Raw genomic sequence first — 14,495 nt, 5'->3', positions numbered from 1 at the left:
GGATTTTTTCAAAAAAATATTTTTCTGCCGGATAAGTTCTCGAAGGCTGATTTATGTTTCTGTGATAAAAAGCCTTCTGTTTCGACCACCAAACCTTTCAGGGGGGCATTTGCAACCTTTTGGCACCATTTTTGAGTCAATTGGAGAACGTCAGAGTTTTGATGAAATTGTGACCCCGGGGCTTAGGGATTTTTTCAAAAAAATATTTTTCTGCCGGATAAGTTCTCAAAGGCTGATTTATGTTTCTGTGATAAAAAGCCTTCTGTTTCGACCACCAAACCTTTCAGGGGAGCATTTGCAACTGTTTGGCACCATTTTTGAGTGAATTGCCAAAAGTCAGATTTTTGATGAAATTGTGACCCCGGGGCTTCGGGATTTTTTCAAAAAAATATTTTTCTGCCGGTTAAGTTATCGAAGGCTGATTTATTTTTCTGTGATAAAAAGCCTTCTGTTTCGACCGCCAAACCTTTCAGGGGAGCATTTGCAACCTTTTGGCACCATTTTTGAGTCAATTGGAGAACGTCAGAGTTTTGATGAAATTGTGACCCCGGGGCTTAGGGAATTTTTCAAAAAAATATTTTTCTGCCGGTTAAGTTGTCGAGGGCTGATTTCTTGTCCTGTGATAAAAAGCCTTCTCTTTCGACCGCCAAACCTTTCAGAGGAGCATTTGGAACCCTTTGGCACCATTTCTGAGTCAATTGCCGAAAGTCAGATTTTTGATGAAATTGTGACCCCGGGGCTTAGGGATTTTTTCAAAAAAATATTTTTCTACCGGTTAAGTTGTCGAGGGCTGATTTCTTTTCCTGTGATGAAAAGCCTTCTCTTTCGACCGCCAAACCTTTCAGAGGAGCATTTGCAACCGTTTGGCACCATTCCTGAGTCAATTGCCGAAAGTCAGATTTTTGATGAAATTGAGACCCCGGGGCTTAGGGATTTTTTCAAAAAAATCTTTTTCTGCCGGTTAAGTTGTCGAGGGCTGATTTCTTGTACTGTGATAAAAAGCCTTCTGTTTCGACCGCCAAACCTTTCAGGGGAGCATTTGCAGCCGTTTGGCACCATTCCTGAGTCAATTGCCGAAAGTCAGATTTTTGATGAAATTGTGACCACGGGGCTTAGGGATTTTTTCAAAAAAATATTTTTCTGCCGGTTAAGTTGTCAAGGGCTGATTTCTTGTCCTGTGATAAAAAGCCTTCTCTTTCGACTGCCAAACCTTTCAGAGGAGCATTTGCAACCGTTTGGCACCATTTTTGAGTCAATTGGAGAATGTCAGAGTTTTGATGAAATTGTGACCCCGGGGCTTAGGGAATTTTTCAAAAAAATATTTTTCTGCCGGTTAAGTTGTCAAGGGCTGATTTCTTGTCCTGTGATAAAAAGCCTTCTCTTTCGACTGCCAAACCTTTCAGAGGAGCATTTGCAACCGTTTGGCACCATTTTTGAGTCAATTGGAGTATGTCAGAATTTTGATGAAATTGTGACCCCGGGGCTTAGGGATTTATTCAAAAAAATATTTTTCTGCCGGTTAAGTTGTCGAGGGTTGATTTCTTGTCCTGTGATAAAAAGCCTTCTCTTTCGAACGACAAAACTTTCAGGGTAGCATTTGCAACCGTTTGGCACCATTTCTGAATCAATTGCCGAAAGTCAGATTTTTGATGAAATTGTGACCCCGGGGCTTAGGGATTTTTTCAAAAAAATATTTTTCTGCCGGTTAAGTTGTCGAGGGTTGATTTCTTGTCCTGTGATAAAAAGCCTTCTGTTTCGACCGCCAAACCTTTCAGGGGAGCATTTGCAACCGTTTGGCACCATTTTAGAATCAATTGCCGAAAGTCAGATTTTTGATGAAATTGTGACCCCGGGGCTTAGGGATTTTTTCAAAAAAATATTTTTCTGCCGGTTAAGTTGTCGAGGGCTGATTTCTTGTCCTGTGATAAAAAGCCTTCTGTTTCGACCGCCAAACCTTTAAGGGGAGCATTTGCAACCGTTTGGCACCATTTTTGAGTCAATTGGAGAACGTCAGAATTTTGATGAAATTGTGACCCCGGGGCTTAGGGATTTTTTCAAAAAAATATTTTTCTGCCGGATAAGTTCTCGAAGGCTGATTTATGTTTCTGTGATAAAAAGCCTTCTGTTTCGACCACCAAACCTTTCAGGGGAGCATTTGCAACCGTTTGGCACCATTTTTGAGTGAATTGCCAAAAGTCAGATTTTTGATGAAATTGTGACCCCGGGGCTTAGGGATTTTTTCAAAAAAATATTTTTCTGCCGGTTAAGTTATCGAAGGCTGATTTATTTTTCTGTGATAAAAAGCCTTCTGTTTCGACCGCCAAACCTTTCAGGGGAGCATTTGCAACCTTTTGGCACCATTTTTGAGTCAATTGGAGAACGTCAGATTTTTGAAGAAATTGTGACCCCGGGGCTCAGGGATTTTTTCAAAAAAATATTTTTCTGCCGGTTAAGTTGTCGAGGGCTGATTTCTTTTCCTGTGATGAAAAGCCTTCTCTTTCGACCGCCAAACCTTTCAGAGGAGCATTTGGAACCGTTTGGCACCATTTCTGAGTCAATTGCCGAAAGTCAGATTTTTGATGAAATTGTGACCCCGGGGCTTAGGGAATTTTTCAAAAAAATATTTTTCTGCCGGTTAAGTTGTCGAGGGCTGATTTCTTGTCCTGTGTTAAAAAGCCTTCTCTTTCGAACGACAAAACTTTCAGGGGAGCATTTGCAACCGTTTGGCACCATTTCTGAATCAATTGCCGAAAGTCAGATTTTTGATGAAATTGTGACCCCAGGGCTTAGGGATTTTTTCAAAAAAATATTTTTCTGTCGGTTAAGTTGTCAAGGGCTGATTTCTTGTCCTGTGATAAAAAGCCTTCTGTTTCGACCGCCAAACCTTTCAGGGGAGCATTTGCAACCGTTTGGCACCATTTTTGAGTCAATTGGAGAATGTCGGAATTTTGATGAAATTGTGACCCCGGGGCTTAGGGATTTTTTCAAAAAAATATTTTTCTGCCGGATAAGTTCTCGAAGGCTGATTTATGTTTCTGTGATAAAAAGCCTTCTGTTTCGACCACCAAACCTTTCAGGGGAGCATTTGCAACCTTTTGGCACCATTTTTGAGTCAATTGGAGAATGTCGGAATTTTGATGAAATTGTGACCCCGGGGCTTAGGGAATTTTTCAAAAAAATATTTTTCTGCCGGTTAAGTTGTCAAGGGCTGATTTCTTGTCCTGTGATAAAAAGCCTTCTCTTTCGACTGCCAAACCTTTCAGAGGAGCATTTGCAACCGTTTGGCACCATTTTTGAGTCAATTGGAGAATGTCAGAGTTTTGATGAAATTGTGACCCCGGGGCTTAGGGAATTTTTCAAAAAAATATTTTTCTGCCGGTTAAGTTGTCAAGGGCTGATTTCTTGTCCTGTGATAAAAAGCCTTCTCTTTCGACTGCCAAACCTTTCAGAGGAGCATTTGCAACCGTTTGGCACCATTTTTGAGTCAATTGGAGTATGTCAGAATTTTGATGAAATTGTGACCCCGGGGCTTAGGGATTTATTCAAAAAAATATTTTTCTGCCGGTTAAGTTGTCGAGGGCTGATTTCTTGTCCTGTGATAAAAAGCCTTCTCTTTCGAACGACAAAACTTTCAGGGTAGCATTTGCAACCGTTTGGCACCATTTCTGAATCAATTGCCGAAAGTCAGATTTTTGATGAAATTGTGACCCCGGGGCTTAGGGATTTTTTCAAAAAAATATTTTTCTGCCGGTTAAGTTGTCGAGGGTTGATTTCTTGTACTGTGATAAAAAGCCTTCTGTTTCGACCGCCAAACCTTTCAGGGGAGCATTTGCAGCCGTTTGGCACCATTCCTGAGTCAATTGCCGAAAGTCAGATTTTTGATGAAATTGTGACCCCGGGGCTTAGGGATTTTTTCAAAAAAATATTTTTCTGCCGGTTAAGTTGTCGAGGGCTGATTTCTTGTCCTGTGATAAAAAGCCTTCTGTTTCGACCGCCAAACCTTTAAGGGGAGCATTTGCAACCGTTTGGCACCATTTTTGAGTCAATTGGAGAACGTCAGAATTTTGATGAAATTGTGACCCCGGGGCTTAGGGATTTTTTCAAAAAAATATTTTTCTGCCGGATAAGTTCTCGAAGGCTGATTTATGTTTCTGTGATAAAAAGCCTTCTGTTTCGACCACCAAACCTTTCAGGGGAGCATTTGCAACCGTTTGGCACCATTTTTGAGTGAATTGCCAAAAGTCAGATTTTTGATGAAATTGTGACCACGGGGCTTAGGGATTTTTTCAAAAAAATATTTTTCTGCCGGTTAAGTTGTCGAGGGCTGATTTCTTGTCCTGTGATAAAAAGCCTTCTGTTTCGACCGCCAAACCTTTCAGGGGAGCATTTGCAACCGTTTGGCACCATTTTTGAGTCAATTGGAGAATGTCGGAATTTTGATGAAATTGTGACCCCGGGGCTTAGGGATTTTTTCAAAAAAATATTTTTCTGCCGGATAAGTTCTCGAAGGCTGATTTATGTTTCTGTGATAAAAAGCCTTCTGTTTCGACCACCAAACCTTTCAGGGGGGCATTTGCAACCTTTTGGCACCATTTTTGAGTCAATTGGAGAACGTCAGAGTTTTGATGAAATTGTGACCCCGGGGCTTAGGGATTTTTTCAAAAAAATATTTTTCTGCCGGATAAGTTCTCAAAGGCTGATTTATGTTTCTGTGATAAAAAGCCTTCTGTTTCGACCACCAAACCTTTCAGGGGAGCATTTGCAACTGTTTGGCACCATTTTTGAGTGAATTGCCAAAAGTCAGATTTTTGATGAAATTGTGACCCCGGGGCTTCGGGATTTTTTCAAAAAAATATTTTTCTGCCGGTTAAGTTATCGAAGGCTGATTTATTTTTCTGTGATAAAAAGCCTTCTGTTTCGACCGCCAAACCTTTCAGGGGAGCATTTGCAACCTTTTGGCACCATTTTTGAGTCAATTGGAGAACGTCAGAGTTTTGATGAAATTGTGACCCCGGGGCTTAGGGAATTTTTCAAAAAAATATTTTTCTGCCGGTTAAGTTGTCGAGGGCTGATTTCTTGTCCTGTGATAAAAAGCCTTCTCTTTCGACCGCCAAACCTTTCAGAGGAGCATTTGGAACCCTTTGGCACCATTTCTGAGTCAATTGCCGAAAGTCAGATTTTTGATGAAATTGTGACCCCGGGGCTTAGGGATTTTTTCAAAAAAATATTTTTCTACCGGTTAAGTTGTCGAGGGCTGATTTCTTTTCCTGTGATGAAAAGCCTTCTCTTTCGACCGCCAAACCTTTCAGAGGAGCATTTGCAACCGTTTGGCACCATTCCTGAGTCAATTGCCGAAAGTCAGATTTTTGATGAAATTGAGACCCCGGGGCTTAGGGATTTTTTCAAAAAAATCTTTTTCTGCCGGTTAAGTTGTCGAGGGCTGATTTCTTGTACTGTGATAAAAAGCCTTCTGTTTCGACCGCCAAACCTTTCAGGGGAGCATTTGCAGCCGTTTGGCACCATTCCTGAGTCAATTGCCGAAAGTCAGATTTTTGATGAAATTGTGACCACGGGGCTTAGGGATTTTTTCAAAAAAATATTTTTCTGCCGGTTAAGTTGTCAAGGGCTGATTTCTTGTCCTGTGATAAAAAGCCTTCTCTTTCGACTGCCAAACCTTTCAGAGGAGCATTTGCAACCGTTTGGCACCATTTTTGAGTCAATTGGAGAATGTCAGAGTTTTGATGAAATTGTGACCCCGGGGCTTAGGGAATTTTTCAAAAAAATATTTTTCTGCCGGTTAAGTTGTCAAGGGCTGATTTCTTGTCCTGTGATAAAAAGCCTTCTCTTTCGACTGCCAAACCTTTCAGAGGAGCATTTGCAACCGTTTGGCACCATTTTTGAGTCAATTGGAGTATGTCAGAATTTTGATGAAATTGTGACCCCGGGGCTTAGGGATTTATTCAAAAAAATATTTTTCTGCCGGTTAAGTTGTCGAGGGTTGATTTCTTGTCCTGTGATAAAAAGCCTTCTCTTTCGAACGACAAAACTTTCAGGGTAGCATTTGCAACCGTTTGGCACCATTTCTGAATCAATTGCCGAAAGTCAGATTTTTGATGAAATTGTGACCCCGGGGCTTAGGGATTTTTTCAAAAAAATATTTTTCTGCCGGTTAAGTTGTCGAGGGTTGATTTCTTGTCCTGTGATAAAAAGCCTTCTGTTTCGACCGCCAAACCTTTCAGGGGAGCATTTGCAACCGTTTGGCACCATTTTAGAATCAATTGCCGAAAGTCAGATTTTTGATGAAATTGTGACCCCGGGGCTTAGGGATTTTTTCAAAAAAATATTTTTCTGCCGGTTAAGTTGTCGAGGGCTGATTTCTTGTCCTGTGATAAAAAGCCTTCTGTTTCGACCGCCAAACCTTTAAGGGGAGCATTTGCAACCGTTTGGCACCATTTTTGAGTCAATTGGAGAACGTCAGAATTTTGATGAAATTGTGACCCCGGGGCTTAGGGATTTTTTCAAAAAAATATTTTTCTGCCGGATAAGTTCTCGAAGGCTGATTTATGTTTCTGTGATAAAAAGCCTTCTGTTTCGACCACCAAACCTTTCAGGGGAGCATTTGCAACCGTTTGGCACCATTTTTGAGTGAATTGCCAAAAGTCAGATTTTTGATGAAATTGTGACCCCGGGGCTTAGGGATTTTTTCAAAAAAATATTTTTCTGCCGGTTAAGTTATCGAAGGCTGATTTATTTTTCTGTGATAAAAAGCCTTCTGTTTCGACCGCCAAACCTTTCAGGGGAGCATTTGCAACCTTTTGGCACCATTTTTGAGTCAATTGGAGAACGTCAGATTTTTGAAGAAATTGTGACCCCGGGGCTCAGGGATTTTTTCAAAAAAATATTTTTCTGCCGGTTAAGTTGTCGAGGGCTGATTTCTTTTCCTGTGATGAAAAGCCTTCTCTTTCGACCGCCAAACCTTTCAGAGGAGCATTTGGAACCGTTTGGCACCATTTCTGAGTCAATTGCCGAAAGTCAGATTTTTGATGAAATTGTGACCCCGGGGCTTAGGGAATTTTTCAAAAAAATATTTTTCTGCCGGTTAAGTTGTCGAGGGCTGATTTCTTGTCCTGTGTTAAAAAGCCTTCTCTTTCGAACGACAAAACTTTCAGGGGAGCATTTGCAACCGTTTGGCACCATTTCTGAATCAATTGCCGAAAGTCAGATTTTTGATGAAATTGTGACCCCAGGGCTTAGGGATTTTTTCAAAAAAATATTTTTCTGTCGGTTAAGTTGTCAAGGGCTGATTTCTTGTCCTGTGATAAAAAGCCTTCTGTTTCGACCGCCAAACCTTTCAGGGGAGCATTTGCAACCGTTTGGCACCATTTTTGAGTCAATTGGAGAATGTCGGAATTTTGATGAAATTGTGACCCCGGGGCTTAGGGATTTTTTCAAAAAAATATTTTTCTGCCGGATAAGTTCTCGAAGGCTGATTTATGTTTCTGTGATAAAAAGCCTTCTGTTTCGACCACCAAACCTTTCAGGGGAGCATTTGCAACCTTTTGGCACCATTTTTGAGTCAATTGGAGAATGTCGGAATTTTGATGAAATTGTGACCCCGGGGCTTAGGGAATTTTTCAAAAAAATATTTTTCTGCCGGTTAAGTTGTCAAGGGCTGATTTCTTGTCCTGTGATAAAAAGCCTTCTCTTTCGACTGCCAAACCTTTCAGAGGAGCATTTGCAACCGTTTGGCACCATTTTTGAGTCAATTGGAGAATGTCAGAGTTTTGATGAAATTGTGACCCCGGGGCTTAGGGAATTTTTCAAAAAAATATTTTTCTGCCGGTTAAGTTGTCAAGGGCTGATTTCTTGTCCTGTGATAAAAAGCCTTCTCTTTCGACTGCCAAACCTTTCAGAGGAGCATTTGCAACCGTTTGGCACCATTTTTGAGTCAATTGGAGTATGTCAGAATTTTGATGAAATTGTGACCCCGGGGCTTAGGGATTTATTCAAAAAAATATTTTTCTGCCGGTTAAGTTGTCGAGGGCTGATTTCTTGTCCTGTGATAAAAAGCCTTCTCTTTCGAACGACAAAACTTTCAGGGTAGCATTTGCAACCGTTTGGCACCATTTCTGAATCAATTGCCGAAAGTCAGATTTTTGATGAAATTGTGACCCCGGGGCTTAGGGATTTTTTCAAAAAAATATTTTTCTGCCGGTTAAGTTGTCGAGGGTTGATTTCTTGTACTGTGATAAAAAGCCTTCTGTTTCGACCGCCAAACCTTTCAGGGGAGCATTTGCAGCCGTTTGGCACCATTCCTGAGTCAATTGCCGAAAGTCAGATTTTTGATGAAATTGTGACCCCGGGGCTTAGGGATTTTTTCAAAAAAATATTTTTCTGCCGGTTAAGTTGTCGAGGGCTGATTTTTTGTCCTGTGATAAAAAGCCTTCTGTTTCGACCGCCAAACCTTTAAGGGGAGCATTTGCAACCGTTTGGCACCATTTTTGAGTCAATTGGAGAACGTCAGAATTTTGATGAAATTGTGACCCCGGGGCTTAGGGATTTTTTCAAAAAAATATTTTTCTGCCGGATAAGTTCTCGAAGGCTGATTTATGTTTCTGTGATAAAAAGCCTTCTGTTTCGACCACCAAACCTTTCAGGGGAGCATTTGCAACCGTTTGGCACCATTTTTGAGTGAATTGCCAAAAGTCAGATTTTTGATGAAATTGTGACCCCGGGGCTTAGGGATTTTTTCAAAAAAATATTTTTCTGCCGGTTAAGTTATCGAAGGCTGATTTATTTTTCTGTGATAAAAAGCCTTCTGTTTCGACCGCCAAACCTTTCAGGGGAGCATTTGCAACCTTTTGGCACCATGTTTGAGTCAATTGGAGAACGTCAGAGTTTTGATGAAATTGTGACCCCGGGGCTTAGGGATTTATTCAAAAAAATATTTTTCTGCCGGTTAAGTTGTCGAGGGCTGATTTCTTGTACTGTGAAAAAAAGCCTTCTGTTTCGACTGCCAAACCTTTCAGGGGAGCATTTGCAACCGTTTGGCACCATTTCTGAGTCAATTGCCGAAAGTCAGATTTTTGATGAAATTGTGACCCCGGGGCTTAGGGATTTTTTCAAAAAAATCTTTTTCTGCCGGTTAAGTTGTCGAGGGCTGATTTCTTGTACTGTGATAAAAAGCCTTCTGTTTCGACCGCCAAACCTTTCAGGGGAGCATTTGCAGCCGTTTGGCACCATTTCTGAGTCAATTGCCGAAAGTCAGATTTTTGATGAAATTGTGACCACGGGGCTTAGGGATTTTTTCAAAAAAATATTTTTCTGCCGGTTAAGTTGTCGAGGGCTGATTTCTTGTCCTGTGATAAAAAGCCTTCTGTTTCGACCGCCAAACCTTTCAGGGGAGCATTTGCAACCGTTTGGCACCATTTTTGAGTCAATTGGAGAACGTCGCAATTTTGATGAAATTGTGACCCCGGGGCTTAGGGATTTTTTCAAAAAAATATTTTTCTGCCGGATAAGTTCTCAAAGGCTGATTTATGTTTCTGTGATAAAAAGCCTTCTGTTTCGACCACCAAACCTTTCAGGGGAGCATTTGCAACCTTTTGGCACCATTTTTGAGTCAATTGGAGAACGTCAGAGTTTTGATGAAATTGTGACCCCGGGGCTTAGGGAATTTTTCAAAAAAATATTTTTCTGCCGGTTAAGTTGTCAAGGGCTGATTTCTTGTCCTGTGATAAAAAGCCTTCTCTTTCGACTGCCAAACCTTTCAGAGGAGCATTTGCAACCGTTTGGCACCATTTTTGAGTCAATTGGAGAACGTCAGAATTTTGATGAAATTGTGACCCCGGGGCTTAGGGATTTATTCAAAAAAATATTTTTCTGCCGGTTAAGTTGTCGAGGGCTGATTTCTTGTACTGTGAAAAAAAGCCTTCTGTTTCGACCGCCAAACCTTTCAGGGGAGCATTTGCAACCGTTTGGCACCATTTCTGAGTCAATTGGAGAACGTCAGATTTTTGATGAAATTGTGACCCCGGGGCTTAGGGATTTTTTCAAAAAAATATTTTTCTGCCGGTTAAGTTGTCGAGGGCTGATTTCTTTTCCTGTGATGAAAAGCCTTCTCTTTCGCCCACCAAACCTTTCAGGGAAGCATTTGGAACCGTTTGGCACCATTTCTGAGTCAATTGCCGAAAGTCAGATTTTTGAAGAAATTGTGACCCAGGGGCTTAGGGATTTTTTCAAAAAAATATTTTTCTGCTGGTTAAGTTGTCGAAGGGTGATTTATTTTTCTGTGCTAAAAAGCCTTCTATTTCGACCGCCAAACCTTTCAGGGGAGCATTTGCAACCTTTTGGCACCATTTTTGAGTCAATTGGAGAACGTCAGATTTTTGAAGAAATTGTGACCCCGGGGCTCAGGGATTTTTTCAAAAAAATATTTTTCTGCCGGTTAAGTTGTCGAGGGCTGATTTCTTTTCCTGTGATGAAAAGCCTTCTCTTTCGACCGCCAAACCTTTCAGAGGAGCATTTGGAACCGTTTGGCACCATTTCTGAGTCAATTGCCGAAAGTCAGATTTTTGATGAAATTGTGACCCCGGGGCTTAGGGAATTTTTCCAAAAAATATTTTTCTGCCGGTTAAGTTGTCGAGGGCTGATTTCTTGTCCTGTGATAAAAAGCCTTCTCTTTCGAACGACAAAACTTTCAGGGGAGCATTTGCAACCGTTTGGCACCATTTCTGAATCAATTGCCGAAAGTCAGATTTTTGATGAAAATGTGACCCCGGGGCTTAGGGATTTTTTCAAAAAAATATTTTTCTGCCGGTTAAGTTGTCGAGGGCTGATTTCTTGTCCTGTGATAAAAAGCCTTCTGTTTCGACCGCCAAACCTTTAAGGGGAGCATTTGCAACCGTTTGGCACCATTTTTGAGTCAATTGGAGAACGTCAGAATTTTGATGAAATTGTGACCCCGGGGCTTAGGGATTTTTTCAAAAAAATATTTTTCTGCCGGATAAGTTCTCGAAGGCTGATTTATGTTTCTGTGATAAAAAGCCTTCTGTTTCGGCCACCAAACCTTTCAGGGGAGCATTTGCAACCGTTTGGCACCATTTTTGAGTGAATTGCCAAAAGTCAGATTTTTGATGAAATTGTGACCCCGGGGCTTAGGGATTTTTTCAAAAAAATATTTTTCTGCCGGTTAAGTTATCGAAGGCTGATTTATTTTTCTGTGATAAAAAGCCTTCTGTTTCGACCGCCAAACCTTTCAGGGGAGCATTTGCAACCTTTTGGCACCATTTTTGAGTCAATTGGAGAACGTCAGAGTTTTGATGAAATTGTGACCCCGGGGCTTAGGGAATTTTTCAAAAAAATATTTTTCTGCCGGTTAAGTTGTCGAGGGCTGATTTCTTGTCCTGTGATAAAAAGCCTTCTCTTTCGACTGCCAAACCTTTCAGAGGAGCATTTGCAACCGTTTGGCACCATTTCTGAGTCAATTGCCGAAAGTCAGATTTTTGATGAAATTGTGACCCCGGGGCTTAGGGATTTTTTCAAAAAAATATTTTTCTGCCGGTTAAGTTGTCGAGGGCTGATTTCTTGTCCTGTGATAAAAAGCCTTCTGTTTCGACCGCCAAACCTTTCAGGGGAGCATTTGCAACCGTTTGGCACAATTTTTGAGTCAATTGGAGAACGTCGGAATTTTGATGAAATTGTGACCCCGGGGCTTAGGGATTTTTTCAAAAAAATATTTTTCTGCCGGATAAGTTCTCGAAGGCTGATTTATGTTTCTGTGATAAAAAGCCTTCTGTTTCGACCACCAAACCTTTCAGGGGAGCATTTGCAACCTTTTGGCACCATTTTTGAGTCAATTGGAGAACGTCAGAGTTTTGATGAAATTGTGACCCCGGGGCTTAGGGAATTTTTCAAAAAAATATTTTTCTGCCGGTTAAGTTGTCAAGGGCTGATTTCTTGTCCTGTGATAAAAAGCCTTCTCTTTCGACTGCCAAACCTTTCAGAGGAGCATTTGCAACCGTTTGGCACCATTTTTGAGTCAATTGGAGAATGTCAGAATTTTGATGAAATTGTGACCCCGGGGCTTAGGGATTTATTCAAAAAACTATTTTTCTGCCGGTTAAGTTGTCGAGGGCTGATTTCTTGTACTGTGAAAAAAAGCCTTCTGTTTCGACCGCCAAACCTTTCAGGGGAGCATTTGCAACCGTTTGGCACCATTTCTGAGTCAATTGGAGAACGTCAGATTTTTGATGAAATTGTGACCCCGGGGCTTAGGGATTTTTTCAAAAAAATATTTTTCTGCCGGTTAAGTTGTCGAGGGCTGATTTCTTTTCCTGTGATGAAAAGCCTTCTCTTTCGCCCACCAAACCTTTCAGGGAAGCATTTGGAACCGTTTGGCACCATTTCTGAGTCAATTGCCGAAAGTCAGATTTTTGAAGAAATTGTGACCCAGGGGCTTAGGGATTTTTTCAAAAAAATATTTTTCTGCTGGTTAAGTTGTCGAAGGGTGATTTATTTTTCTGTGCTAAAAAGCCTTCTGTTTCGACCGCCAAACCTTTCAGGGGAGCATTTGCAACCTTTTGGCACCATTTTTGAGTCAATTGGAGAACGTCAGATTTTTGAAGAAATTGTGACCCCGGGGCTCAGGGATTTTTTCAAAAAAATATTTTTCTGCCGGTTAAGTTGTCGAGGGTTGATTTCTTGTCCTGTGATAAAAAGCCTTCTGTTTCGACCGCCAAACTTTTCAGGGGAGCATTTGCAACCTTTTGGCACCATTTTTGAGTCAATTGGAGAACGTCAGAATTTTGAAGAAATTGTGACCCCGGGGCTCAGGGATTTTTTCAAAAAAATATTTTTCTGCCGGTTAAGTTGTCGAGGGCTGATTTCTTTTCCTGTGATGAAAAGCCTTCTCTTTCGACCGCCAAACCTTTCAGAGGAGCATTTGGAACCGTTTGGCACCATTTCTGAGTCAATTGCCGAAAGTCAGATTTTTGATGAAATTGTGACCCCGGGGCTTAGGGATTTTTTCAAAAAAATATTTTTCTGCCGGTTAAGTTGTCGAGGGTTGATTTCTTGTACTGTGATAAAAAGCCTTCTGTTTCGACCGCCAAACCTTTCAGGGGAGCATTTGCAGCCGTTTGGCACCATTCCTGAGTCAATTGCCGAAAGTCAGATTTTTGATGAAATTGTGACCCCGGGGCTTAGGGATTTTTTCAAAAAAATATTTTTCTGCCGGTTAAGTTGTCGAGGGCTGATTTCTTGTCCTGTGATAAAAAGCCTTCTGTTTCGACCGCCAAACCTTTAAGGGGAGCATTTGCAACCGTTTGGCACCATTTTTGAGTCAATTGGAGAACGTCAGAATTTTGATGAAATTGTGACCCCGGGGCTTAGGGATTTTTTCAAAAAAATATTTTTCTGCCGGATAAGTTCTCGAAGGCTGATTTATGTTTCTGTGATAAAAAGCCTTCTGTTTCGACCACCAAACCTTTCAGGGGAGCATTTGCAACCGTTTGGCACCATTTTTGAGTGAATTGCCAAAAGTCAGATTTTTGATGAAATTGTGACCCCGGGGCTTAGGGATTTTTTCAAAAAAATATTTTTCTGCCGGTTAAGTTATCGAAGGCTGATTTATTTTTCTGTGATAAAAAGCCTTCTGTTTCGACCGCCAAACCTTTCAGGGGAGCATTTGCAACCTTTTGGCACCATGTTTGAGTCAATTGGAGAACGTCAGAGTTTTGATGAAATTGTGACCCCGGGGCTTAGGGATTTATTCAAAAAAATATTTTTCTGCCGGTTAAGTTGTCGAGGGCTGATTTCTTGTACTGTGAAAAAAAGCCTTCTGTTTCGACTGCCAAACCTTTCAGGGGAGCATTTGCAACCGTTTGGCACCATTTCTGAGTCAATTGCCGAAAGTCAGATTTTTGATGAAATTGTGACCCCGGGGCTTAGGGATTTTTTCAAAAAAATCTTTTTCTGCCGGTTAAGTTGTCGAGGGCTGATTTCTTGTACTGTGATAAAAAGCCTTCTGTTTCGACCGCCAAACCTTTCAGGGGAGCATTTGCAGCCGTTTGGCACCATTTCTGAGTCAATTGCCGAAAGTCAGATTTTTGATGAAATTGTGACCACGGGGCTTAGGGATTTTTTCAAAAAAATATTTTTCTGCCGGTTAAGTTGTCGAGGGCTGATTTCTTGTCCTGTGATAAAAAGCCTTCTGTTTCGACCGCCAAACCTTTCAGGGGAGCATTTGCAACCGTTTGGCACCATTTTTGAGTCAATTGGAGAACGTCGCAATTTTGATGAAATTGTGACCCCGGGGCTTAGGGATTTTTTCAAAAAAATATTTTTCTGCCGGATAAGTTCTCAAAGGCTGATTTATGTTTCTGTGATAAAAAGCCTTCTGTTTCGACCACCAAACCTTTCAGGGGAGCATTTGCAACCTTTTGGCACCATTTTTGAGTCAATTGGAGAACGTCAGAGTTTTGATGAAATTGTGA

This window comes from Podarcis gaigeae (genome assembly GCF_964106915.1).
Source record: "Podarcis gaigeae genome assembly, chromosome: 7".
NCBI classification, from domain to species: Eukaryota; Metazoa; Chordata; class Lepidosauria; order Squamata; family Lacertidae; genus Podarcis; species Podarcis gaigeae.
The sequence above is the reverse complement of the archived record's forward strand: the minus strand, read 5'-3'. Positions refer to the sequence as shown.